Genomic DNA, 20,454 nt, shown 5'->3' with positions numbered 1-20,454 from the left:
GGAGATGCTCAGCGCACAAACAGTGCACGCAGAGAGCAAGGAACCTGTGAGAAACCTTCCGTGGCCTCGGTTACCTCCAGCCGGGCACCGTCCGATATGTAATTTTAAAATATTAATCGGCGTGCCTTTAAATAGGCGGAATCAACCGAGTACCTGTTGATCTGTTTCTTGAAACGCGTTATCCAGCATGTGCATATGGACTCATACATATCTATACACACTTATAGATAGCATCATGACCGAAGAGAAGTGTGTGTGTGTGTACGCGTGCACATGCAGACGCACATACATCTGATGCAACCCTGTTACGTGCCTTTTCTTTAAGGGTCATAGCTATTGAAAATTACATTTACTGACAACGCGGAAGAGAAGAAGAAAAAAAAAAAAATCCCGGCGAGACGATCCTGTGTCGCTGAACGCGACTGATGGAACAGGCGGATTGGGGCGGTCAAGGGAGAAAAGCGAACAAACATCTGTACGCGTCCAAAGAGCAGAAATACTAGGGGAAGTGCTCAAAAGATAAATATTACGGCTCTCGAAATGAGCGCATTTTAACGAGTCTTCCCCCCTCCCCTCACAATTTAGCGGCTCAATGGCGTTATGCCTAGAATAATAGGAATACCTGCACTTTCAACACAAGGGGATTAAACAGACCCAATCTCGGCTACATTCAAATAAGCTTCGAATATTCTCAGCCCGCCTTTCAAAGAAATGCAATCCCCTCTTCGAGTGTCCAACCGCCTCCCCGAAAAAAACCCAAAAAACCAAACACCAAACCCAAAAAACTCAAAACCCCCCAACCAACAAACTCCCCCCAGCCCCCCACCCACCCCCACCCCCACCCCAAAAAAAAAATCCAGCCTAAACAACCCCACTAAAAACCTTGAGGGGATAATTTTGTGCTGTTCGTAGTTTACTGTGGTTTGGCGATTTAGTTTTATTTTAAGTCAAACTTCCCGTTTGAGTATACAAACAAAGTTAAAATAACTTTGCCAGGCAGAAGAGTTGGGTACGGTAAAATAATTTCGTCTCCGGGCTTTTTGCTGGGCGGGTTATATATATAAGAGAATAATTGAATATGCAAACCTAAGAATAGGTTTAAGCGATTTATGGTTTAAGTACATTACATCTAAAATTGTATGAAATGTTCCTCCTATAACATGATTGACAGAGCTATTAAAATCACCTATGTAGAAGAATTAAAAAAAAAAATGGAAGAAATCATCTCGTTTTCAGTAAAAGGAAAATCCTGGGAGCGGGCCGGAGGTGTCCTCTGCGGAGTTAGGCGGCGTGTAGCGGGGGGGTTGGGGTCAGCTCCCCCCCGCCCCCCCCCGCCGTCCAGACCTCTGCGCTCCCCACCCGGTTCCCGCTCTGCCGGCGGGTCCCTATGCCCCGGGAGGGAACCGGCGGCAGAGGAGCCGGGAGGACAGGAGGCACAGTGCGATAACATGTTTGATCCCCTCCAAACTTCGAGCCAAAACGCAAACTTGGCCTGAACTCAACTCCAGGGTTCTTTCCCAACGATTTCCCTGGGTTTTTTTCTTTCCTTTTTTTTTTTCCTTTTTCCCATCCTTCCCCACCTCCCTCCTTTTGCTGTGCGTGGCTCGTCGAGCTCTCTGGGCCCCGGGGAAAAGCCTTTCCCTCCAGCAGCTCCACTCCTCCGCGCCTTCAACCGGAGTCACACCGCAGCAAACCCGGGGGGGGGTGGGGAAGAGGAAGGTGGGGGTGGGGGGGGTGAGACATCAATGGGACGGCTCCATGCCTTTGGGAGCAGCGGAGCGGGGGAGGGGGACACGGACACACACACACGCACATGAAATTGCGCATTAAGATTTAAAAAAAAAAAGAAGAAAAAAGAGGGACGGCTCTAGGTATCTCGGTATCTCCCCAGGGGGCCGTGAGGACGCAGCCCCAACGAGCTCGGGGGCGGGAGGGCACAGCGGGGCAAGAAGTCTCCTCCCCGAGATGCCCTTAGTAGAGCATCTACTCTACTAAATAGATGCTTAGTAGAGGGTAAGCGCCTACTAAGTAGATGCATCTACTCAGTAGATGCTTAGGGTGGGATGGGGAGGATACTCCCTCCCAGCTGCGCCACATGCAGGCAGCATCAGGCCGAAGGCACCTGAACTCTTGGCGAGGTTAGAGCTTTTTATTAGCGTGTGTAAACTTCAACGGAAGGAAAAAAACCAACATATACTAAAAAAACCCCCCAAACGCACCAAACCACAAAACAGCACCCCACCGCCGGATACCAAACGCAACAACTAATCTGAGCGTTGCTGTAGAATAAAACGCAGCTAAAACACTCGAGGTGGCAGCTGCCCGTGGGTTGACCCGTTAACAGGAGAGGATGCTCTCGCGGGACGGACGCCGACCATCTCCCGTGCCCCGCCTTGCCCCCGCCTTGCCCGGACACTCATCCACCACCCGGGCCCTTTTCTGCCCTGTCAAACACCCCTTCCCCACCCCCGCACACTTTCTGCCCGGTTCCCCCAGCAGGCTTGCGCTCTCCCCTTCCCTCCCACGCTCAGCAACACGTGGGGGGAGTGCCAGGAAGAAGCAGCCCCGTGGGGGCGGGCAGGGTCCCGATGTGTGTGTGTGTCTGTCTGTGTGTCCGTGTGAGCGTGCACGGGGTTGATCTTGCGGGAAGGTCCCTCCTCTCTAAGCGAGCCCCCCTCGGCCCTGGAGCAGCGCGTCTACGGGGTTTTGTTCCCTGTGCGTGGGTCCCTGCGAGCTGCAGCCCCGTGAAGAGAGGTGCCCCTGGTGCCGTCGGAGAGGCTGCAAATGAATGATGCAAGAGGAAGACAGGGGTGAAGGGGGGTGAGGGGGGAGAGGGGAGGGAGAGCGCGGGGGGAAATGGGGGGGCCGGTGTTTGGAGAGCGAGGGATTAGCGAGGAGAGTCCTGACCCCGAGATCAACGGCCAGTCAAACCCGTTTACAATCACCCAGCGGAACACCGACGGCTCCCGCTGCAAGCCAGCGGCCGGTCGAGCAGCCAGCGAAACCAGAGCCCCCCGTGGAGCGGCAGGCTGGTGGGGGAGGCCGCGGCCCGGCTCCGGGGAGAAGGGAGACGCCACAGAAGGGCGGGGGAGAGGGACTGGGAAGAGAAGTCCCAGCGGGAGGGCGGGGGGGGGGGGGGAGGAGGGGGGAACTGCAGCGGGTGGCGGTGAGGAGGATGCTGCGGTGTGCCTCGTCTCCTGGCCGCAGCCTTCTGGCCCCTCACCGACAGTCAGGGGGGAAGGGAAGAGAGGGGGGATGCGGGGGCTGAGGCTGGGGGGGCCGGGACGAAATAGCTGGGAAAAATAAGCACGTTGCTGTCAGCCGGGAAAGGCCGCTCTTGAACTCCACACGGGATCCTCCCGGGCTGGGCCGCGGGGCTCCCGGCGACACCAAAGCCCGGCTCCAGTCATGCGTTCAGCGGCGGGCGGGCGCAGGCCGCCCTCCTGGACCGCAGGCCATCTGCTGCACGGCTACCGGGGGCGGGGGGTGGGAGGGGAGCCGCCCCCGACGGGGCGCCGAGCGGGGCCGGCAGCGGCGGGTGGGCGCCTCGGTCGCCGCACTGCGCCCCGCGGGGCACCGGCGCCGCCGCTCCGCCGTGCCGCTCACACCCCACGCATGCAGACACTGCGCGGGGGGAGACGATACACGCTAACTAGTTTTTTTGGGGGGGAAAGGGAAGGGGAGGAAGCAAACGGTTCCTCCACCTCGCGGCATTTGCTGCCTCCTCTTCCAGAAAACACAGTATCCCCCAAAGCGAGGATGCTCGGTGGCTCGGTGCTACCCCACCACCAACACCGAGCACCCCGTGTGCCCGTCGTCTGAGCCAAAGTGGGGAGCTAAAGCAGATGGGCCCGGCCCGGCTCGGAGACAACCCCCTAAAAATGTCGAGAGAAGCCTCAGGCACCTGCTGCCACACGTGGCTCCGCTCTGTGAAACGGGCTGTCCCGGCCCTCTGCCCCTCCGTCACCACAGCGCTAAGGGGACCCACGCGGCTCCGGGGAGGGTGGGTGTTATGGGGCAGCAGGTAAGGACGGGGAGGTACGGGTCAAAATTAAGCACGTCTCCGTGTGTTCCTGCTGAGGTTAGGGGTGGATGCTGCTTCTAGAAGGAAACTGAGGTGTTGGGAAAGTGGTTTCACAGGGCAGAGGGGGAGAGGAGTCGGACAGCAAAGCTTGGTGGAAAGGTCACTTCTGGAGAGGCATGGGCAAAGGAGAGGCAGAGGAGACGGAACCGAAAACGTCTTGCAAAACTCCGAGACGGGCACTGAGGGAAGGGCTGGCGTGAACTGGGCATTTGCAGCGATGGGGGTGATGGAGCAGTGGGGGCCGACCCCCCCCTGCCCGGCCGGCGGGAGGGAAAGCAGAGATTATGCATACGGGGCGGGCAGGGCCTCGACTGCCTGCCTGCCCTCCTGCCTGCCTGCCTGCCTGCCTGCCTGCTGGCCCCGGCCCCGCCGCGCCTCTGCTGAGTGATGTCAGGAGGGGCTGCCCCGAAGGGGAGGGCGCCTGGAAAAAGAGCCGAAGCCCCAGGCCTCGAGCGTGCAGGTACGGATGTGACAAGAGGCTTTCTTTAGCAGAGGTTGAAGGGAAAACCTGTTGACTTTTACATGCAATGAGCCATTTGCCTTTGGAGGAAACTTTGGGAAGGTGAGGATTGGCAAACTGAAGTTTGGAGACTCTGGAGAAGCCTTGCTGTAACTGCGATGCAGTGTATGGTGCCCACCGACCACTGCATGTCCAAGATGATAGGGGTGCTAGCAGGAGACCTGGAAGTCCTCCTGAGTACTCACGCCTAAAATCGGGACACCTCTAGGTACGCCTGTGTAGGATATGCCAAAAGTCAGTAGGAGCTGGCTGGACTGAGTCGCACAGCTGTATGTGCTGCCAAAAAAGTCTGGTGGTACCAAAAGGAAAGGACCAGGGAAAACCCCATTCTTTAAACCGCCCAGAGCTGGTGTGGAGTGAGGAGCAGCCATGCAGGGAGGGGAAGGGCCCTGGTGCCTGACTTTGGGGTGGACAAGATGGGCACTTGCAACAAAGAACGCCCCCCTAGTTACAAAGCCTTCTGGTGCCCCCGTGCAGTTTCATGCCTATCTTTCCTGGACGGTGTAATTCCCTGAAGGGAGGAGCCTTCAAGAAAGTCATTCAAGAGCTTTAGCATGGCCTGTCAGGACGGGTTTGGGGGTAATATGCTTCACTCTCGGTAAAATCCCATTGTCCACGCTTTCAGCCCGGGCACCTCTCATTGATTTGGGGAAGACGTGTGCCACGGTTAACTGAGGCTCTCAGTTAGAGGGACTATCCTTCAGAAACCTTAAAAAAACCCCAACCCAACCCAAACCCCAACAACCCCCCAAAAAACCCAAACCAAAATAAAAAAGGGACAATGAAACCGAAGAGAAGCAGGAGAGCATCTGGCGATGGTCAAACAATTGGGCAAGTGCTAGCGGGAGATCTGAGCTCCAAGGAATGGGAAAACACCTCTTCAGCCCGGGGCAGACCATCGTGGGCTGAGGAAGTGTAGCCGACACCTGGAGGTGGGGGATTGGGGGGGCGGAGGGGGGGTTGGTGGGGAGGACCGAAGTCGGCAAAGTGTGCATTTAGGAAAAGAATAGCTTTCACCGGGAGGAGGTGAAATATAGTTTACCAAGGCGTAAAACTCTCCATAGCAACTAGGATCTTGCGGTGAACAAAGGCACCATACATTTTGGGCAGTATAATTTATCCAAGAGGGGGGTGCGGGGGGAGAGAGGGTGCGTAAGGGGTGCGGGCGAAGTAGGGAGGCGATTATTTCCTACCCACCATCTCGCACAAATTTCAGAAGTATTGAATTCAGTTCATTTATTTACTCCAATATAGCAAAAGGGTGTAGGAAGATTGTCTTGCTAACACTGTTGGACAGTGTTATTCCTAATCAGAGTAGCAGAAAGAAGTAACAGGCTCTTCAGGTTTGGAGCTGCAAACACAAGCAGCCCAAGGTGTGAAGAGAAACCAAAACTCCAGGAGAGGGAGTTCAAAACGAAGTATGGACCCCAAAACAAAGTTCCGACCCGGGGCGGAAAGCTGGGGTCTCTGAAAACATCTACGGTGTTTTAGAGTCATATACACCCCAACCCCTCCTGCCTTGCACACGGGTTACTATCTTTATCTTTTGGAGAAAGTGTTGAGGTGCCACTTGACCAAATGGATTGGTTTCCCTCCATACGTTTCGTTTTACCTGTACGTAGCAGAAGAGAGAAAGGGGCTTTACTTTGGGTAAGGGTTTGTTCGGTGGGGTTTTGGTCTGTCTTTTTTTTTGGGGGGGGGGGGGGGGGAAGGGGGGCGAGGCGGGGGAAAATAAATGAGAAAAATAACTGGAAAAAACTCCATTATCCATGGCTTCGTGCATTATCAGTCCTACTTTCCCCTAAACTGCTTTTCAGCCCCAGGGCACGTGAGGGCTACGTGGTTCCCACCTCGATGTTAGACTGTAGGAAATAATGCGAAAACCAAGGAAGCTTGTGCAATTGAGTCGCTGTGAACACGTATATTTCCTACCTTGAGACAGTGAAAAGGAAAATCAGGTGGGGAAACGCCTTTTAAAATAAATACACAGCTGTAAACTGAATGTTTCAGGACGGAGAGGTCTGCAGGAGAATTGTGAAATCTCGGATTCCAGAAAATAGATCAGGAAGATTAAAATTTGGAGAAGGGGAAAAAAAAATTAAGAAAAGAGAAAGGGAAGAGCCAAAGGAGGGAAGCGTGGAGTTTAGCCTAAGAAGCTTCTCAGTGGTGTGTCTCGAAGTGCCGTGAGCATGAAGAGGAAGGGATGCGGGCATTTCCCGAGCGGGAACTTCCCTTGCTCCAATGTCTCATCATTACGTATCTTGCGGAATAGCCGAAAGAACGAAGACACGGTATCACAACATCCGTGTCTCCCCGTCAAAAGCACTTCAGCTGTTGATGTTCCTCTCAGGTGCTAACTTTCTAGGAAGGCTGAAGAAGTTTGTGCTCACCTTTCATCCAAAAGGTCCCTGTAGCAGACCAACTTTTGGGTCATAACATAGGGACAAACAGTTTCCTAAACTATTTCCTTCGACTAGACGGCTGCATGGAAAAGCCCTGCATGATTTTTTCGGTTTTAGGAACCTCAAACCAAAGCTTACTAGATAAGCGGGACAATCTCATCGTGATAAATGTGCCACCGATCCAGATATTTAAGATAAGGGAAGCCGTGAAATGGCGTTATGGCAAAAGACGCCCCTGGGCGACCAAATTCTATTCGGAACAGTTTGTTAGGACCTTGTTATTTAGTTGTATTACACAGTGAGTAGTCCCAGGCAGATACACTAAATGTGTTTGTGCGTCTCAGGCGAGTTCTGTAAGTTTCTCAAACCGTGTGTTTATGTACTCGAAGTAACGATGGGTTCCTATTTTGTCGGCTGTATTTATCGTCTATCGTGAGAGTAGTATTAGATGCTGAATAAGAGAAGAAGATAGTACAGTTGATGGGTAAAACTATCTTAATGAAAAGGGCCAAAGTCAGAGTCCCTTGTTGGGTCTCCGCTGCTCGGGTTGCTCTCGGTGACCTCCCTTAATCGGCAAAAAAAGTAATGATACACTTTAGAAATAAAGGGAATGATCTCTAATAAAGATCTGACAGAGTGCGGATAGCAATTCCTTCATAAATAGGTGTCATGGAGTCATTTACTTGGGAGCATCTCACCACGATTTCCCGACGTTTGCCGGAGAACACAAATCTCTGTCCGGACGCACACGCTGCGCGCCGCGTTCAGGCACCGGCGAGCCGAGGTGCCTCGTTAGAGGTTTTTAGCTTTTATATCACCCGCCCGTTGCCTAACAGGTAGAGGGGTCGCTTTAGACGTGAAAACTGAATGGTGAGTGGAAGTATGGAGGCAGAAAATCAGAGCTAAAATCCGCAGAGGATCGGTGTTGGCTTTCGTGGTACGAGGCTTTATTTTTAAAAAGAAAATAATGCAGAACGTGTTACGTATTAGAGCAGGAAGCTCCGTTTCTATTCTGTGAAACAGCTGGGCAACATCTGGAAGGGAGAATCCTTTCCCTCACCGGACATCACACAGTAAGCACAGCCGCAAAAACACTCGACGGGAAAACTTCGGCGTTCCCCCCGCCGCTGCGCACGCCTCCGTTAGCAAGAACACCCGGATTAGCGGGATTTCCAGCGCCTCTCTGGGGACGACGAACGGAACTGGGAAACGTTACTTTAAAATACCCTCGGAGGTTTCGGTGTGAGGCGGCTGCCTTTTTCCTGCGGACAGGGGGAGAAGCCCCTTGGCACGGGAAGCCGCGGAGAAGGCAGCTGCGGAGGAGCCTCCCCCGCCGCCCAGCCGGAGGGGTCAGCCGTGCCTCCTTGCAAAAGGGGCTGCTGATTAAAACCGGGGCAGGCTTTAGCGTCACTTACTCGCTCTGAAAATCAACCTGATTAGTCTCACTAGTTGCCAAACGTCATTTAATGAAGTCCAGGACCCGGCTACCCTATGCGCCCACCCTCGCCCCTCCCAGACTGTAAGACAGTGGGAAACAGTTTCTTAAGGAAACTCGGTGCGAACATTTGCCCCACACACACACTCCCCTCACTGTCCCGCCCCGCCTTGGCACTGCCACCCGGGGCACAGCCGCCCCACGCCCGTGGTTCTTTCTCTGCGCGGGTTCAAAGCCTTCCCACCCCTCCCCGCTCCCCAGGCACTCTGCCCCTACCGTGGGGCGGGAGGGCTGCGGGAGGCGGCCTCGGGGAGGGGAGGCCGGGCGGTGGAACCGTGCGTGTGGGCGGGAAGCCCCACGTCCCCGGGGAGCGCCTCCGGGGTCAAGGTACCGCGTCGCAGCGGAGATAACCGCTTCTGGCCCCTGGAGATGGGACACGGGACAAAGCCGTGCCCCGGAGCCAGGCCAGAGAAACGGCGGCAGCCAGGCTGCGAAGCCCCCCACGCTGTACTTTCCCGAGTGGGATCGGGCGGGTCTGACCCCTGGTTGATTTTAGTGAAGGCTGTTTAGATCAGGGCTTCCCGGGTTTCCCTGGCCGGGGAGCCCGGAGGTGGCTTCATGTGCAGGCACCGGCAGCCCTGGATCCAGCTGTGCCCCAGAGGTTGTCGTGAGCTCTAGACTTCCTCCCAATTCCCTTTATTTTTGTCCACTAGTGACCAAACGGCAACTCCTGTGCCCTCAGTTGCAGCCGGCCTGCTTGCCTGCCTCCCCCCTCCTACCATGTGTTTTCTCGGGTCATTTTGGGTGAAGCCAGTTAATTCTGGGAATTTGGAGGGGGGAGAAGCGCCAAGAAGCACGGCTGCTTTTAGAAGTCCTTTTAGGAAACCGGTGAAAGCGCTAAGCTTGGCACTGCGGTATTTTTGCGGTATTTTTGCCCGTGCACAATACACAAAATACGAACCAATTTAAAGGCATACCTCGGGGGGAGGGTGGAGAAATAAATCCAGAGTCCTTCTGCAGTAAAACAAAAGGCCAGGGAATTTTCTCGTCTTGAACGACTAGTCACTAAAGAAATGCCTTTCCTTTTATCAGATGAAAGATAATTTGAAGACTTTTCCTCTCTGTAGCACTTCTGAGAAGTGCATTTGCTGCTTCAGTGGGGTTCTGTGTTTTCCTGGGTACTGTCGTGCCACCAGCACAGGGAAAACACACCTATGAGGAACGCTGACATAACATTTAATAGCGACTGTCTCGAAGAGCAGGTTATCTCTACCTGACGGGAGGATGTTAATAGAAAATAATAGTAAAAACATTTACCACCGTACGGAATACTTTCTGTAGTTGTGAATAGACATAAACTCGAGAAACATTGTTCTCATTTTGGAAAATTTACAGTACAATTACTGCATATTGCTAAGACCATTCCATTGACCCTCAACCATACTACACGGATATTGCCAAACCGAATTCCTTAATTATTGTTCAGAGCCAACACTTCCTAAAAGGAGAATGCAGCATCCCTAATTTAAATGTTAGTTTTCTCAGAGGGGAAAAGAAAGAAAGGAAGGAAAGGGAAGGAAAGGAAGGAAGGAAGGAAGGAAGGAAGGAAGGAAGGAAGGAAGGAAGGAAGGAAGGAAGGAAGGAAGGAAGGAAGGAAGGAAGGAAGGAAGGAAGGAAGGAAGGAAGGAAGGAAGGAAGGAAGGAAGGAAGGAAGGAAGGAAGGAAGGAAGGAAGGAAGGAAGGAAGGAGAAGGAAAAGGAAAAAATACGGAAAGCTGCCTTTTAAAGTGCAAGAAATTTGAGAAGTCTATAGGAAAATGGTCTAAAGCTGCCTAGGCTGGTGTTGTGTCTTGTTCAACCTACGAGTCTTCTGCAGGTTATTTTCCTCTAGTACAAATGTAATTTAATAGCCGAGATGGATATCGTTTCACTTTCAGCTATCTGCTCTATACTCCGGTCTCATTCTACACTAGATGATTACCTTACTGTCCTATATGCACAATTTAAAGGGAATTACCTATTACTTCAATTATTTGTTTCTTATCAACTGATGTTACACTACAAGGATTTGCATTGAAAGGACACAAAGAAAGAGCAAGTCATGGCACATTGCCAAATAAAAGAGTAATGTTCTGGTGAATTTAGCCTAAATAATTTACTGCTATATAAAAGTGGAAAAGTGGAAGGTGAACCCTTTGACCAATAAATCTCTTCTGCATGTGAAACCCTTATCTTGTCCCCTCCAATATATTCCACACTAGGAAGCCATCATCATTGGCTCTGGTTTGTTATTTGTAAACCTTGATCTTCTGCACTCGGTGTCCTAAATATGGATAATTAGCATCAGTTTATCACGCCTCTGCATATTTTCTCTTCTCTCCAAACATGCATGCTTCTATTGGCTGCCATTCTGTCACAGAAGATTATGGAGACAGATTGCAGAGAATGAATGTGCTAAACGAGATTAGGAAGGAATAGAAATAGCAACTTGGCCAATAAATTCCTCGTGAGAGCCTTATCATACAATTACACGTTGACTTGTTTCACACTCTCCCAGCCTCTTAATCCAACGCCCCCACCAAGAATAAAATTTCACTAATTTCTGAATTACTGCATATCCTCATGACTTGTCACTGAGAATGGTTGGAAGGAGCAACGCGGTCGAAAATAGCACATCAAACTTCCAAAAAAGAAAAGAAACTTTATAGGCAGAGAGAGATGTGGCTTTAAACCACGCGTGGCCGTAGGTGGAAGGTTTTGTGCTGTGACACTTTGAAGGGTCAGGACTTCACCATCAGACGCATTACTCCACGCTGTTACTCCTTAACTCTTTCCAATGGGTGTTACGTCATCCGTTAGAGGGACTTGGGGATCACGATACTGTGCAAGGATGCTGCTAAACTATCGTGTGTAGTCGTCTGCTGTGCAATCAGCTCCCGCCACTGAGCCCTTACAAACTCGTCAGACAGCGATGGCGACAACACCTACTGCCGTCATGGGTTTCTGGGGCGTTCCTGAAAATGCCGTAATTGGGAAGACGACAAAAGTGTGACAGCAAAGTGAGACAAAATCCCGCTGAACTTACCAGAAACATCCACCAACTCTGTGGAGTCAGTTTTGTCCATTCTGCCACGGGTATTTTAACGTGGATGTGAAGAAAACCTGGTTTGCATGATGTACTTTAGAGGTAGGGCAAAACCCTCCACAGGACATCATCTCCGGAAGTGCTGGAAGTCGACATTTTCCTTTTTCATACGAGTCTGAGAGGAGGACTTACAAAAAAAAAAAATAAAAATTATTTATGTTGTCGTAATGTTCCTTTTGTTATTTTAGGTACCTGTGGAAGAAGAACATAAATGGAATTAAAAGTCCCAAGATCTGAAGATAAAGTCTTGCTCGGCTGGTCTATACTCATAGTTGTGATTCCACAATGCACTTGGCTTACAATTTTAGCAGACTGAAGGACATTTTGCAGCGTTTATTACCGTAACAAGACTGGTTTAGAAAGCAGAGTATTTGTACAACTCGAGTAACTGTTCCTCCTGAGTAACTGTTTCCCCTAATAAATGCGAGTCTGCAAGCACATGCAGGTTTTCAGACCTCGGATGAAAAAAGTATGATGAAGTATTCCAGAGTTCCTTAGCATCACACCTGCCTGTACAAACTGATGCCGGAAAAGTTTTAACGTAGAGGTGAAGCAGTGCATGTCGCAAGTATTAAGGATGCTCAGAATAATGGGATTCCCTCAAGTGGGACATTCCCTGCACTCTTTTCCCTCGGGATGGAAGCGACCCGGATGGCAATGGAGCCTCCTCACTCTCACCGGGCTGGGGACTGTGGGCAGCCGTGACTCTTGGGTATGGCAAAGGCATCCTGTGGGTACCACAGAGCATGAAGCGCCTGGGAAAACATCATGCCTGGGCCCTCTGAGTTACCTTGTCAAAGTGGGTTTAGTGGGAGTGATGCTGGTGATTTTTTAAAAATTATTTTTAATTTAACCTGCCTTTGCTTTGCTTTTCTGTTTCTCTCCCACGGAGTTTTGCTCGGTACTCAACCACATCGAGATGGAAAAAACAGACTGCAGTGGAGGGTCACCTTCATCCAGACCCTTGAAACCAGGTTACAGAAAGTACCGAGATGGTACAAGCGTGACGCTGTGGGACAGTAAGACAGCTCCCGACCTGTTTGCTGCCACTAGAGCCTTTGAGTGCTTGTGGTCACATAAAGTTAAAAAAATAAACCGAACCCAAAACCAAACCAAACACACACCCCACACCCCCGCCCCGCGTCTTTATTTCCTCCTTTTTCCCCCCTTGTTACACGCGTAGGCACGCATACATATCCATAGGCACGTATATCTATCTATGCGTACACACGGAGATACGTACACACACACACATCCATACACTCGCACCCATATATAGGCGCACATGTATACACACGCATATACACGCACACACACGTCCCCCCGAGTGAATTGGTTAGCTGCAGCAGGGAGAGAGGCGTTTGCCATTAATCTGGGAACAAACCGCTAACCTCGGTGACTGGTATTTTAGCTTTTCTTTTCTCGCTTCTCTCAGTGCGGGGAGAGCAGTAAAGCTTGTGTGGACTGATTGTGAGGGGCTCTGCTGGAATTTGGCAGGCCAGGGGCTTGGAGAGAAGCCCCATGCTGACTCCTATTCAGCGGGCCAGTTTTCTGCGAGCTTTGGAAGTTTCACTCAGCCGTGCACTCAATGGCTTCACAAAGCTGATTACAAGCTTCAGCGCATTCCTGAAGGAGCCAAAAGCGACGCAGGTGCAAACGAGCCGAGGGAGCCCCTTATCCCGGTGACAGAATGGGACAAGCTGGGAAAGGCTTGGACCACACAAATCCAAGGCTCACCAGGCAGCAGCAAGCCTGCCTTGGGAACCGGGGATCATTATCCGCTCCATTCACCGGGGACCCAGCGGCGGCAGCGGCACGTCCCGGGGCTGGGGACGGCTCCCGGGGCTCTCCGTCCCGGGTGGGAGTGGTGCCGCTTCACCTGACATCCCCTCCCCGGTCCCTTCGCCGCTGTCTCCTGCGCGGACCTGAGGTGCCCCCGCTCCCCCCGAGCTGATTCCTGCCCCAGCATCTGTGAGGCTTCAGCCCGACGCCTGAAGTACCTCGCCGTTTTTTTGTCCTGCTGCCCCATCCCACAAGAAAAGCCCTTCTTCCCCCTTTCACCCCCGCCCCCCTGCGCCCCTATTCCCTTCGCCATATAAACACGGTGCTTAAAGGACTGTCTGGAAATCCAGCACAGAAAACGCACTGATCCGAAATGGCAGGTTTCCTCCCGACTGAAGTTCTCTAACAAACACCCTATTTTGAAGACTGCCCTTAATTCCAGAGAGAAACCAGCCGGGAGTACACCCGCCCTCCCAAACCCTCCCCCCCTTTCTCTCCCCCCCGCCCCCCCCCCCCCAATTACTTGAGCCACCCGATTCCCACAGAAACCTCCTGCAACACAAACGCCTGCTGAATGCTTTCTGATTCCGTGAAAGCAGCCCACGGGCCCTGCCCTTCCTGCCTCCCTGGGGAGAGAGGGGATGGCGAGGAATCAAGGGGGGGTCTCGGTGCCGGAGAGGCGTGATTTCCTTTAATTGGGGGTTCTCGGGGGGAGTTCCCCTCGCCTCCCCTCCCTCGCCCACTTTCCTCTCTCCTAGCCCTTCCCCTCCAGCCGGGAGAAGAAGCTGCACTTTACTTCTCTACGAAATTAATTACGGCCCTTCCCCGCTATCAATTACGGAGGAATCAGCCTTTCCTAGGGAGAAGAGAAATAATCAAAAGGCTTTTCAGTCGGGGTGTGTGTGTGTGTGTGTGTGTGGAATTGGACCTCGGACCGCCGAGGACATAATGCGGCAAGGGGACTGCCGCGCTTCTGGCCGCTGGTTTCATATGCAAATGACGAGCTGCCTCCACGTTATCATTATGGTTTTATTTTTTTTTTTCCTCTCCCCCCTTAATGTTATTATTGTGTCGGGGTTTTAATAGCCACATGCTCTCCCCTTCCCTTTCAGCTAGGTTTCCTTGGCGATCAGCCACGCCGCTTCTTCCCCGGGCGCGCTGCCTCCCGCCCCAGCGCCTGCCCCACGTCCATGTTAATTTCGCCCTATGGAAATGAAAGCGGCCCGGCCGGGCAGCTGATATTAAAGCGATCCCCCCCCCTGCCCCCCTTCCCCCCACCCCCGCGGCCCCGGGGCTCGCCCTCCCCGCTCCTCGCAACGGCCGTGCCTCCGCATGAGCGTGGCGTGTCGCTGCCGTGGCGGAGACGTGAAACACCCCCCTCAGACCCCCTCAGACACCTCCCCCCCCCCCTCCCGGAGTCCCCGATCCCGCCGCCTCTTTCATGCTTGCGAGATGCTGGGGAGGCAGCGGTGCGTTTGCTTGTGCGGAGCACACCGCCTGCAAGCGGTTGCCTTGGCAGAAAGGTGCAGCTTTCTGATGTTCTTTTGTCTGATAACTAATTCAAGTTAATGCGATCTTTATGTAAAGCTAACAGCGGATAATTGTCTATTTTCTCGCCAACAATCTCCATCACAATCACTTATCTGGAAACCTGCGGTTGTATTAATCGTTATATTCCCCGAGATAAGCGTCTCTCGAATTATCAGTAAACACTGGAGGGAAATTAAACAAACTCCAGAGCCACTTAAGTTTCCTCGGCAGCTTTTAACCCCCTTTCTCTGGGGTGTTTGGGGAGGGGGGCTGGGACGGGCCCCTAAACCAACTTGGGACCGGCGCACAAGATAAGAGAGGGTGGGTGTACGTGTGAAAAGTGTGGGGACAGGCCTGAACTTTGGAATAATTTGGAAGGACCGAGTCCTGGTGAAGGCGCCTTCCCTCCGCGGTCTCCGTGTTCCACGCAGGGACCGGAGCGCACCTTCCGCCCCGCTCGCCGGGCCGGGGGTCGGTCTTGAGCAGCCCCCGGGACCTCGTTGGCCGTTCTTGTAAATGGTGTAATTAAGTGTCTTAGTCGCTCCAGGGGAAAGCCGGACGGCTAGGGGAGAGTACGTCGAGAGATTAAGTAGCAGTCGCATGGCTCTAGGTCTGCTACCAGAGGAGAAGAGAGTTCTGCTGCCTTCCGAGAGTCACCGTGCTAAGCACAATTATTGGTAATATTTATACTAGAGAGTGATCTGAACCCCAGGAGGGTAACAGAGAGTGCGAGAGAGCGAAACTACTGTGGGAATATGTTTTACTGCTCAGATCCCATCAGTTCCGTTCGGTGTAAAGAAATTATAGCAAATTGTGCTGGAAAACCCTCCAGGGAAAACATACTTGTATGACAAAGATTTTGTCTTTCGGAGACGAAGTCAAAACATCGGTGTCAAATGAAATTCATTTTCGGGGCGCTGCCGCGTGTGTGTGTGTTTACTCGAGTACCAGCGTGGGGGGGGGAAAGGAAAAGAAAAGGGGAAAGAAAAAAAAGCAAGGGGGGTGGGGGAAGTGGGGGGAGTGTGGGGGAGAGGAAAGCCCAAAAGCCCAAGCCATGACATTTCAGTCGGGAATCTGGGACAGTAGAGAGTTCGCAACTACTTCCGCGGGGAAAACGGGGCGTGCTCCAGCCCCCCGTCGCTGCCCGCCGCTCCCAGCCCGCCGCCCGGGATGGAAACCCCGCGGCCGCGCTCCCGCCCGCCTTGCGCCGCGCTGGCGAGCGGCTCTCTGCGCGCTTGAGCCTTGCGAGGAGGGTTTGCCACGTCGAAAGCGCTTTATCAACATTAACTAATTAATCCTGGCGCTTAGTTACGGAGCAGGCACCAAGGAATTTCCGAAGTCGCCTCTCTGATGAGCTTTATTTACTGTCGTCTTGTATTTTTTGAATTTTTTTTAGTAAGCGAACTTTGGTGCACGAAGGTTTCCAGCGGTACGGCTCCCGCCTCAGCCGGGGGAAGGTGAGGTCTGGCTTGGATAAAACCCAAACCAAACCCCCAAAATACAACACAACCAAACATAAACCGGACAAAATTTCGTAACGAAACACATAAACCTCCCGTTACTAGTTTGTGTGTGGAGGCAGCGTATTTCCAAAGGCGATCAGTGTCTTAAATATATATAGATAAGTATTAAAAATCCTCTAAGTGCTTCGGTTCTCAAACTGTTTCTCTTGCGCTAAAAGTTCCCAGGGTAGCCTTTTCTTATGGCATTTGAGAATCATCCCACTTCATCTCTCACCTGAATCTTGTCATCTGTGCCATCTTGAAGTGATCTGTGAACAATGCTGGTCCCTTGGACAGCCCAAGCTGGTCAATCAGGCAGAACAGACTATGCAAATGGAATGGAAAGGCGAAGCGATGGAGAACAGTGGCCCCCATTGTCTTGGGCATTTCAAAGCGAAGCCCAGCTGCAGCAGGCGTTGCTGTCTCGGACCCTTGGTTGCTACTCTAATGTCATCATTGCAAAACATCACATTTTGAAAACTCCACAGCCTGAATGCATGAGCAGCCCTCCGCAAAGATTTCACTTTGCCGTGACATCTTTCGAAGTCACACACACACACACACACAAGTTTGAAAAAAGGGACACCCCTCCCAAACAACCCCCAACAACTGGGGACTGGGATCCCAGCCACGCTGCCCGCTCACATCCCTCAGTCCCTTTCCCTGCGCTCCTAATAACTGCGGTGCAGCTGATGCTAAACTCCTTTCGCAGCCTTTTGGTGGGCGCCTCGCCTTTCTTGTTGTCTCTAGAGTGGAATCGGGCGGTGATTTAAGTTGCATTTAACTTATTTTCTGTCGGGTCTCTTTCAGGCACTCTAATGAGCTAACGCCGAGGAAACGTCGCTGTGAGCTGGCAGTGAAGGATTTATTCACATTCGCTTCCAAAACTTCAGACACACGGGGCTTTAAAAGAGTCAGGCAGCGTCTTTGCGAGTGATTAAACCAGCAGCTAAAATGGGTAGTTACGGGTCCGTTAGAGTTTGGTTGGTTTTTTTTTTTAATATTGTCTTTCTGAATACACTCCTGCAGTTGCTGCTCCTAAATACTGCTGCCAGCCCTTCTCCAGCTTCACTTCCCAGCACCGATCCCAAAGTTTGCCCCGCCATGAGAAAGGAACTTTCACTGCAGTAAAGCTGAGGGTTGCCAGATGATTAATGTGCATTTTCAAGGGACTAAATCATTGCCCATGTTTCACTTCTAGTTCCTTTTCACGTTCTTTTGTCTGTAGGTGACATTTGTGATCACCATGTGGTGAGCAGAGGAAACTCCCCTCTCTTCCACCCTCACGTCAGGAGCCTGCGCTCAAGGGAAAAAGGTCTGTGCCACCGGTATCTTAAAATCTCAGGGGTTACCTTTCCCCCCTCACCATCTCTTATCTCGCAGGAATTAGTGAATCCACAGCTTCTTCTCCAACAGCAAACAGTTTTACTACAGCGACCCTGCAGAGATGGGTAATGCCATGGCCAGCCTCAGATGATGCCTAGGTCGTAGACAGAGCTGTCACACATTTTGGTGGCCACCCTTGAGTGTGGCCTATGTTTAGAATTTGTGTAGGGACAGAGAAAAGTTTCATCAGACTAAGAGAGCTGAGCTGAGAACCTCTCACTTACATTCTTTGCAGGACCAAGAATAATTCAGTGCTGCTTTCCCTCTCCTTAAACTGGGTTTTCCCTTTTTGCTTGGATTAACACGTTCTGTAATAACATCGTGTAAACTACAAAGAGCCAAATGATGGAATTATTTAAGACTAATTAATTAGCTACCATGATTTTATTAGCTTCCTGAATTTCAGTTTGCCCCTTTCAGAATGCAGTTGTGTTGGTAAGAATGAAAAGATGAGAATAACCAACAAAAGCAGAGAGAGGTAGAAGTTAATAAATTACCATAGAGGTGCCATTTTACCTTCTGGCTGGAAGTTTCTCTCCCCTCATCAAGGAGAGTTTTCCATGGACAAGCACTGGGGTAAAAGAAAAACAGTTCCAAACTACATCGGCCTCGTGGTCAAATGAGTAACAGCAGGACCTCAGCCTGCTACCAGCTTCTTACAGATGTTTCAGTAGGGACAATATGCACTGTAGGCACTCTTCCCTGCCAGGAATTTGTTAGAAGATATCCCCAAGACTCTTTCCCCTATCAGTTCACCGCCTTAAAATTTTGCCTACTAGACAAATGTAACCACCAAAATCTATATCCTAGGACGTCTTGGGCTTGCTTCACATGCCCTGTGGGCCCCTCACTTGCTAATTTGTATGCAGAAACTCAAAGGAAAAGCAATGTTGTGTAGCCAATGCCTACACAGAAGATAACAGCGATGCCAGGGGCCAAATGCCCTGTTGCTCTAAGTGGGTGCATCTCCATCCATATGGATCTCTTTGCTTCCAGAAAGAGGTTGCAAAGGAGGAGGATGCAGCTTCTCACTCCCCCTGTGAAACTGTTGCTGTGGGGCTATACAGAGGCAGGGGTCCCCTCTGTGGACACCACAGCTCCCACCCAATGGTGCCCAGGCTATGGATATGGGACCAGGGTGCAAAAGGTCATTCCACCACCCTCTCCCCCAGCAACACTATCTACAGCCCATGTTGCAGCCAGATTTCACCCTCTCTGAGCAGCCTGCTGGCCTCACACCCTGAGGGTGAGAGGCCAGAGTTGGGTTAGCCACCCCTGCACTCAGGCCTCTGTTCCTCAACAGCACCAAGCAAGCTCCCATTGCCCTAGGTTAATGTGGATGGCTCTGCCGTGAAGGAAACGGCCCCAAATCTGCTGCCTTGGGCAGGATGCTGGGATAACCAGGGATAACCTTCTTTCCCACCTTGCCCTGCCAACAGGAGCTAATTTGAAATAAAAGCAGCTCCTCCCTTGAGCAGCTGAACTTTGCTTTTCCCTCACAGCTGGAACTTCTGCCCCTTCTGACTAACAGCCCCAGCCCTGCTACATTCAGCCACAGTTATCTCTGCTCATGCACTGATGGTGTTTTTCATGTTTATTATCATCCAACCCAGGGTAGTGCCATCTGGCACGTGCATGCACACACACACACACATTGGGGAGGGTGGGGAAGGGGGGAGGAAATCATAAATTCAGCAAATAGAGCATACAGGGTTTAGGTTTTGTTTTGTCTTGTTTTTCTTACTCTTCCCATTGCCATTTAAAATAATGTGGAAGGGATAGCTGAGCAATTCACCCCCATGAGAAATGATCAACCCCCCCCCAGTTATGAAATTAAAAATGACAGGAGAGCAGTGGCACCAGGAAGGGACAAGGACACCCCTTCTGCTGAAATACAGCTGCTGCTTCTCCTCCTTCAGCGTCTCACTTCACCCCCTGCTCAGATAAGGAACATAATTACTTCAAAATGTTTGTGCTAACTCATTTCACCTGGGATTTGTTCTGTTCTTTCAAATCATTATTTTACTGTAAGACATGTATTTTAAGCAAGTGATAACATAACCAAGCACGCTCCTCGGAAGCACCGGAGCGCTGCAAGCCACCCCGCAGTCCTCCAAACCTTTTGCTGTCTTCACTGCTACAAGAAAGATGGATGTAAAAATCTGTCTGCTGGGTAGAGGTTAAAAACCTCACGCTGCTCAGTGGAAGTTAGCACCTATCGCATCACCGCCTCAATTCAAAGGTAGATTTGTAACAGACTTGTATAATCAAAGTGGGTTTCTTCCCTGATACTTCGTGCTCCGTAAGATCATCAGTGGAGATGCCCGTGGAAAAAGAACTGCACAACAATCGAGTATTGTGTTACTCCATTCATTTTCTTTCTGTTTTTTCCTTTAATTTTGTGTAATTACTGTATTGTGATCTAAGTCAGCAATCTTAAATTAGCTATCGACTTAATTTTGGAAGAAACCCTATGAATGCATGATAACGATGAAATTTAAATGGCTATTGGTTATTGTGTGCTGCCTACACCATGGAAAAGCAAACCCTCAGGTATTTTAGCTCTGTTTATGCATATATAGCCTTGTGCTTTTCCTGTTTATTTTTTCCAGAGTAGAATTCCCTGCCATTTCCAAACTATAAAAATACTATAAAAAACCTCATGTTTG

The sequence above is a fragment of the Gallinula chloropus genome (assembly GCF_964237585.1).
Source record: "Gallinula chloropus genome assembly, chromosome: 1".
In the NCBI taxonomy this organism is placed as follows: domain Eukaryota; kingdom Metazoa; phylum Chordata; class Aves; order Gruiformes; family Rallidae; genus Gallinula; species Gallinula chloropus.
This window is presented reverse-complemented; position numbering follows the sequence as displayed.